An 8,286-nucleotide genomic window follows, 5' to 3' on the forward strand; every position below is an offset into this window, starting at 1 on the left:
CGGACTTCACTAGGACTTCTGCCTTTGGGGCCAACGGCTAGCTCTCCCTCTGCGGATGGGGCAGAATCTGGGCCTTACTTCTGCTGAGGAGCCCTGACCCGGGGTAGCAGTGCATGAAGGTTCTTACCTTAATGGGAGCACGATGAATCCATCCATACCACAAACACCCATTAAACACCTCCTATTAGGTGGCTCTGTGGAGAGAGTTGGGAATATTAATATTAGCAAAACTTAGTATGTGCAGGTCATTGTTCTAATCCTCACAGATCCTATAGCTACCTTAATTTCACAAAGAGAAAGAGAAGGCATAGTGAAGTGAAACAGCCTGCCCAACATTACACATTTAGGAGTGGCACAATATGGCTGGGAGACACAAACGTAAACACTTTGTAGGTGAAACAGACCAGAAAATCACAACACATTTGTGTTTAATGCCCCAAATAGGAATATGCATAAGGTTCAAGGGTGTTTAGAAAAGTACACTATCCTGTGTTTATAGCTATGGGGAAGGGAGTGTCAGGAAAACCTTCCTGAAGGAGGTGATTGATGTCTGAGCTGGGTTTAGGAGAAGGAATATGAGTCAGGTGCAGAAATGGGCACAGGAAGCATGTTTCAAGTATTAAGAAGGGTTGGGAACAAGTGAAGTGTAGATTGGAATGAAAGTAAAATAACAAAAGAGGACAAAATCCAAATGTGTCTTGTTTGGTTGTTTTGTTTTGTTTCCTATGGGAGCTAAAGAGCATTAATTTGACCCTGGGTAAAGCATTTAAATCATGGGAGACATGTCATTCGTTGTTCTAGAAAGGTTAATCTGAAAACAGCATAGAGAATGCCAGAGCCAGGAAACTTGCTTATGAAGTTATTGAAATATGTCAGGTTGGGATCCTGTGGTCGGCAGAATAATGAATCTAGGAAACACGTCCACTCCCTAATCTCTGGAACACTTTGTGGATGTGATTAAGTTCAAAGACCACGAGATGGGGAGCTTATCCTGGATTATTTGAGTGGATCTAAAATAATTATGTGAGTTCCATAAAGTGAACTTTGTGAACCAGATTCAAAGTATGAGAGGAACTGGACCTGGTTTAGGAGCCCAGGAATGGGTGGCCTCTAAAGTTGGGATTGGACTTCAGCCAACAAAAAATGTGAACCTTAGTCCTACGACCACAAGGAAGTGAATGCTGTCATTAACCCAACTGAGCAGGGAAAGGGGATCCTCCCTTAGAGCCTACAAAAAGGAACTCAGCTCTTGAGGTGACACTTTAGTTTTATCCTGTTGAGACCAATACTGTATCTATAGTACTGTAAAATAACAAATTTTTGTTGTTTTAAAACCTTATATTGGTGGTAATTTGTTGTGACAGTAGTGGGAAATGAATATAGACGCTGAAGGCCTAAAAAAGTGGTTGGAAAGAAGAAGTCCCATGCAGGCCCTGGAAATTGATGAGATGTGGGGGTTGAGGGCAGGAGAGTCATCTAGGTTGATTCACAGGGTTTCTGGTTTGGCAAGCTCAGTCTTTGGTGGTGCTGCCTAATAGAGGGAGGGACAAAGGCACTTACTTTCTAAACACTTTTTGAGTTGGCAGTGATGCAACTAAATTAGGATGAAGAATTTGTACACTCCCATCCTTCCCCACCTCCAAATAATTAGAAACGATCCCTGAATACCCATGAGCAGTGATATTCACCACCCACCGAGAATTCTAGTAATGTATCTGCCCTGTGTAAACTTGATGACTTAGGACAAAGCACAAAGTGTTTGATGAGGAGGAGACCATCTGCTTGACTGCTGTGAGTCAGCCAGGATGTCATGGTGGCTACAACCTGGACCCCAGTAATTGCTTCACTGTAATCTGCCTTGTTCCCAACTGCACCCTAAAACAGCAATGCCCAGAGCCCCTTCTATATTTACCTATGTAAAGATTCTATCATCTATCTTCAGTATTCTATATTCCAACTATAGTCTCTCAGCCTTGACCTGATTTTTGACTCTTCCTTTAACCTCACATAGACTTGTACTTCTCCCAGTCGGCTTCCTTTCCTACCCGGCCTAACCCCAATAACCAGCGCTTGAGTCACTCAGTGCTTGCGCCTCCTTTTCCTGTACCTCAGTGCCCTCTCCTTGTACTCAACTGGCAAATCTTTCTAGCTCTCCACATGTTCCATAGGAACTACTCAAGAAGAACCCAAAAAGGTAAAACTTGACTTTCTACAGACTCATGGCGTCTAATCTCAGCTAAATCTGCAGGGAGCCTGGATATTCTCCTACATCAAGGGTAGAATGAAAAGGGTTCAATCTTTACCCCTTTCCTTGAGACATCTTTCCCACCCCCACCCTTCCTGCTCTTGATATACCATCTTACTACTTCCTATTTCATACAAAATATATAGATCATCAAGAGGGAGTTTTCTCAACTTCCTGCTGGAGCTAGCAACAATACCGTCTGCATCCACTCATTTTGACTTTCTTTCCTCTCACCACCCTGAATCCGAGCAAACCCTCTCAACAGTTCTCTGCTGCCCTTCCCCTGTCCAGCTCTCCCTGTTAGATGTATGGGCTACATTCAATTAACTATCCCTTCTCTTTTATCCTCAACCTCTCAAGTTCTATACTTCCCTTGCAAAACATAAAAATGCTAAGATTTTTTAAATGATATGAAATTAAAAATTCTCCAAGGACTCTGCCACCTTCCCTCACTGCCACCCACTTCACTAGGGCCATCTAGACCTGACAGGCCACAGGTGCTAGTGGTAGAAACCATGCAGAATGGCCACTGCCTCCGGGCTTACTTTAGGGGGCTGGGGAAGGGGACTCTACCATCTCAGGCGACTTGCATTACTGTCTTCAGAGAACTACCAGTCTTCCCTTTAACTCTGGCAAACACTTAGGACTCCACCTTATTTCACAGTGTAATAATATTTAGAAATTAACAAAGTAATTCACTTTCCTATCTTACTTGAGCAAATAGACACTTGAATCACTTCACTTTCAGACTAGCTCTTGTATATTTCCAATGTGGGATCATAAAAAAAAAGTATTACAATCTAGGAATCATCTAATCCCTAGTCCATTATTGAGTGCCTATAGTTTTAAATAATTGCAGCTCCATCTAGATTAATGTATCCTCCCAGACCAAAACTCCAACACCCTATAAATCCTATGGATTAGAGACAGCTAGATAGCTGGAAATACTTCTGTGCATACCTGGTTTTGCTTCTGCCCAGCTGAAGGTAGGAACTAACTTTAGACAAATTTGTAAGTTTTCAAAAATTTTCTGATCCAGTTTCTCCTATACTCTTCTCTTTTGTTGGAAGCCCCAACTCTGCTTACTCAGTGCCAGCCTCCTTTTTTCAGTGTAAGAAAATAACTACAAAGAACCATGAAATGTGCAGCAAAAATGTATGCACAGGGGCACCTGGGTGGCTCCGTTGGTTAAGGTCCGACTTCGGCTCAGGTCATGATCTCACGGTTCGTGAGTTTGAGCCCCGAGTCGGGCTCTGGGCTGACAGCTCAGAGCCTGGAACCTGCTTCAGATTCTGTGTCTCCCTCTCTCCCTGCCCCTCCCCCACTCACACTCTGTCACTCTGTCTCAAAAATAAACATTTAAAAAAAAATTAAAAATAAAATGTGTGCACAAATACTCAAAGGAGAGCAGAAGTGACTCACATTCTCAGGATGAATGGAGAAGTTTTCACAAAAGAGCTTCCATCTAAGCAAGTCAAAAAGGATGAATGGAGTTTTCCAGGCAGAGCAAAGAGCACTCCAGGAAGTGTGAAGAGGGGAGTAAGATATGGTCTAACATTTTCCAGCAGACCAAAAGCACTGAAGTGAGATGTGCACCTCAGACGCAGCCATGGGAATACCACCTATGTGTCCTTTGTGCTCTAACTATAATTTCATTTAAGTTTGTCAATGAATGTACCTGATTCAAAACATGGCTACGACTTCACCATCCCCAAAATCATTATCTGACTACCCACTGCTTCAACTCTTTCCAGTCCTATTTCTCTTTTCAAAGCATTATCTTAACATGTAATCTTGTCCTTAAGGTAACAATATGAGTCAAGAGTATGTATGTCTTTCCAAAAAAGAAGTCAAGGAGCAGATTGGGTAGGGTAGGAGAATTGTTCAATATCATGCAGACTAGAAACTCAGGATAGAATAAAAATTGGGGAATCAATGATCTTTCCTATTACTTCCATAGACCACAACCCCCACTCATAGCTAGTACAGATCACTAGTGATTATACCTTCATCACAGAGTATTTTTCACTCTTTATTCGGAATTACTTATCTCCTATAACATAGTAACTAAAACACAGATCTTCTGAAGAAAGCTTGCTAGAACTATTGCCTGCATCAAAGGATGGCTTTTTAAAACAAAAAAATTTTTTTAATGTTTATTTATTTCTGAGACACAGAGAGACAGAGCATGAGTGGGGGAGGAGCAGAGAGAGGGAGACACAGACTCCGAAGCAGGCTCCAGGCTCTGAGCTGTCAGCAGAGCCTGACGCAGGGCTTGAACTCACAAACCGTGATCGTGACCCGAGCCGAAATCGGTCGCTCAACTGGCTGAGCCACCCAGGCGCCCCTCAAAGGATGGCTTTATCCACAATCTCGGTCAATTCAATAAACCACCCTCCCCATGAAAACAAGTTCTCTGCCTGTTCCAGGTGTCCAATTTTTGAGCCATTCTGTACAGAAATAAAACTGCTGCCCCTAGTTAGAACCCATATTTTTCTGTGACTGCACCACTGGACTCCTTGTCTATGTGGGTTCTTCCTCACCTCACTTATTTTCTCCTTTTTGAACGTCTCGAACCTCACTTATGCCTATCCCAAATACTACAAAGGCTTGTTCTGTTTTGTCTTGTCTTTGGCCACACAATTCTACTCTGAAAAGATTCTTTCTACAAATATGGTCTAAAACTCCTGCTCTATTTATGGAGTTCTCGTGTGTACTTACCCATGAAATGTCTAGTCCAAGTTGGCAACCCTGTACTTGATTGTAAACAAGAAAGGATCAGGGTGCCTGGGTGGCTTAGTCCGTTAAGTGCCCGACTTTGGCTCAGGTCATGATCTGACCTGATCATGGGTTCGAGCCCTGTGCCAGCTCTGTCCTGACAGCTCAGAGCCCGGAGCTTGCTTCGGATTCTGTCTCCCTCTCTCCCCTCTCTCTCTCTGTCCCTTCCTCACTCATGCTCTGTCTCAAAAATAAATAAACAACAACAACAAAAAAAAATCAAAAAGGGGCGCCTGGGTGTCTCGGTCAATTAAGTGTCGGAATTCAGTTCAGGTCATGATCTTGCAGTTTGTGGTTTGGAGCCCCACATTGGGCTTTGTGCTGATAGCTTGGAGCCTCAAGCCTGCTTCAGATTCTGGGTCTCCCTCTCTCTGCCTCTCCCCCGCTTGTGCACAACATTAAGCTTAATGTTTAAGTAAACATTAAAAAAAATTAAAATAAATCAAAACAATAAACAGGAAGGCTCCTACCTTACTTCTGGAATACTCCCAGCACAGCACCCTCACCTGGTGGGCTATGACTCCCATGCTGTTCTCCTGCAATCACATCCCTTCTTTCCCTCCAATTACCAATCTGCAGAGAAGAGTTGGTGTGCTAGCTCCTTCTACGTGTGAATTATCTGTGTGTGTGTGCATGCACATATGGGTCTCTCTACCTAACAATGGCTTCATGGTTTTATTTTAAAAAATTATTCAATATTGTTATGAATTACAAGGTTCTCAAGGTAGAGACATAGCCAAAATTCTGTTTACTATGTCATTTTGTTGAGATCTCAGAAAGATTTCAGGGTGTACCATGTAGATCCTTTTTAGGAGATACTGGAATTTCTAAGAATCTTTTCAAAAATTTTTTAATGTTTATTTATTTTTGAGACAGAGAGAGACAGAGCATGAGCAGGGAAGGGGCAGAGAGAGAGAGGGAGACTCAGAATCTGAAGAAGGCTCCAGGCTCTGAGCTGTCAGCACAGAGCCTGACACGGGGCTTGAACTCATCAACTGCGAGATCATGACCTGAGACAAAGTCAGACGCTCAACCGACTGAGCCACCCAGGCGCCCCTGGAGTTTCTAAGAATCTTAATGTGGTATACCACAGCAAATTTGGAGGTAGCTCAAGTAGTTAGGAGGCTGTTTGAGAAAACAGCATGGGTGTGGCTTTCTTATGAGTGTATTACACACAGTTTTTAAAAGCAAATTTACTAGATTCAGCTTAGGGATGGGGATAGCATAAAATGTAAAGAGGACTTTGAACCCTGAAACTTCTCACCAAGAAATAGGCTGACACTCTTTTTCAGTTAAAAACATGGGCTATTTTTAGAAAAAGGCGAACTCAGTGCTTAAACCACCACCACCACCACCACTACCACCACCACCACCACCTCAAAAAACAGCTCATGGTGGAGGCAAGAGCAGTGGAGAATTAATCCCAGGCAAGAGGATTACTCAAGGGACTGGTGACTGGTGCCCATTTACACTTACAAATCTCTATGGACCAGGTACTACTCTGTGAATCCGATTTCCCCTCTTTTAGAATGGGAGATAGCCATATTATCTGTCTCACAATTGTGTTTGGTGTGTGGAAGGCACAGAAAGTGTCTCATTTGTTGATAGGTCTTTAGGCTGAGAAGTACTCTACACAAAGAACCTCATTCAAGGAGCCAAATGCACACTTGGACCTCACTTTGATAATGGGATCCTGGGGCTCAAGCCTGACCTGGAAGCAATAGGATGAAAATACTGGAGTTTTGGGAGGTATTGTGCACGTGGGAGGAATACAGATTTTAAAATGTATTTAACGCTCACTCGGGGCTGATACACTGTAGGGCTTAAGTTCTATTACATAGGTCATACCTATACATTGGGTAGACAATTGCGTACTAGTAAAGCATCTCTAGTGTGCAAATGGGTTGTCACACCAATTGTTTCTATCACCCATCTGTATTTGCTATAGGAGAACCTAAGAAATTTTTCTTTTTTCCAGGAGCTTTGTGAAACCATGTGATACTCTAACTCTGCATTAGCTCCCTGAATTATCGGCCAAATACACATAAGAGACAATGAAGCAAGGGGTGCCTGGGTGGCAGTGGTTGAGCGTCTGACTTCAGCTCAGGTCATGATCTCGCAGTTTGTGAATTAGAGCCCTGCATCGGGCTCTGTGCTGACAGCTCAGAGCCTGGAGGCTACTTTGGATTCTGTGTCTCCCTCTCTCTCTGCCTCTCCCCCACTCACACTGTTTCTCATTCTTAAAAAATAAACATTAAAGAAAAAAAAAAAGACAATGAAGCAAGCAGAAAGGGAAAAAAGTCATGAAAAACTGTTTAGCTTTGTAATTAACTATAGCAAAAGCTATACACATTTCTAAAAGACTGATAGGAACATTTAAATAATGTATGTTCCACTTTTTCTAAGTACTCCAAAGGTTAACATTTTACCCTTTCTACTTTAGTAAATCAAGCATCAAAATATCTCAACAACTCAGAGTGTATTCCTGACAAGAACTTCACTCAACAGAGCAGCTCTCAAAGTCATTAAATACTATATGGTTTAAAGACTGAGCTTTTCTGTCCGGTGTGAGCGCGCACACGCGCGCGCACACACACACACACACACACACACACACACACACACACACACACACACACCTCTCAGGTAATCTGTTGCTCAGTGGGGTTCAAAGGGTTTTTAGGAAAATATTACCTCCTTCTTCCCTTCTCCCATGTTAAACTTTTGTGTATTCTTCCATACATATTTGTCCCTACATACCTATAGGACTAAAAAAACCCTGAAATAATATGGGCTATTATACATTTTACTTAGAAAATTTTCTAACCTCTTTTCAGATCAACAGATACAAATCTGACATGCTTTTAGTGTTAAGAAAATATTGCACTGCAAGAATGTACTAAATTTATCCAACCATCTACCTAATTACCATTTAGATTTCCAGGGTGGGTTTTTTTTCCCTCCAGGTAGTTCACTAAATATCTTTGTACTTACACTTATGTGCAAGGTTGCTTTTATCCTGATAGGATAATTTCTCAAAAGACTGCTTGGTCCAACTGTGTGTATTCAATGTTAACACCAATCTAGGTAACGTTTTTGGAACGTACTTCTAGCAGCCGTGTTTCAGTGCACCCGTTTCCTTGTATCTCCACCAACACTGATGTTGCCACTTGACTTTATATGAATCTGGTTGATGAAAAGCGGTATCATACTGTTGCTTTTCCCCCCCCCCCAACATTCCTTTAACCATTACTGAGGATGAA

The sequence above is a fragment of the Panthera pardus genome, unplaced genomic scaffold, assembly GCF_024362965.1.
Source record: "Panthera pardus isolate Hobbes unplaced genomic scaffold, ASM2436296v1 HiC_scaffold_2, whole genome shotgun sequence".
NCBI lineage: Eukaryota > Metazoa > Chordata > Mammalia > Carnivora > Felidae > Panthera > Panthera pardus.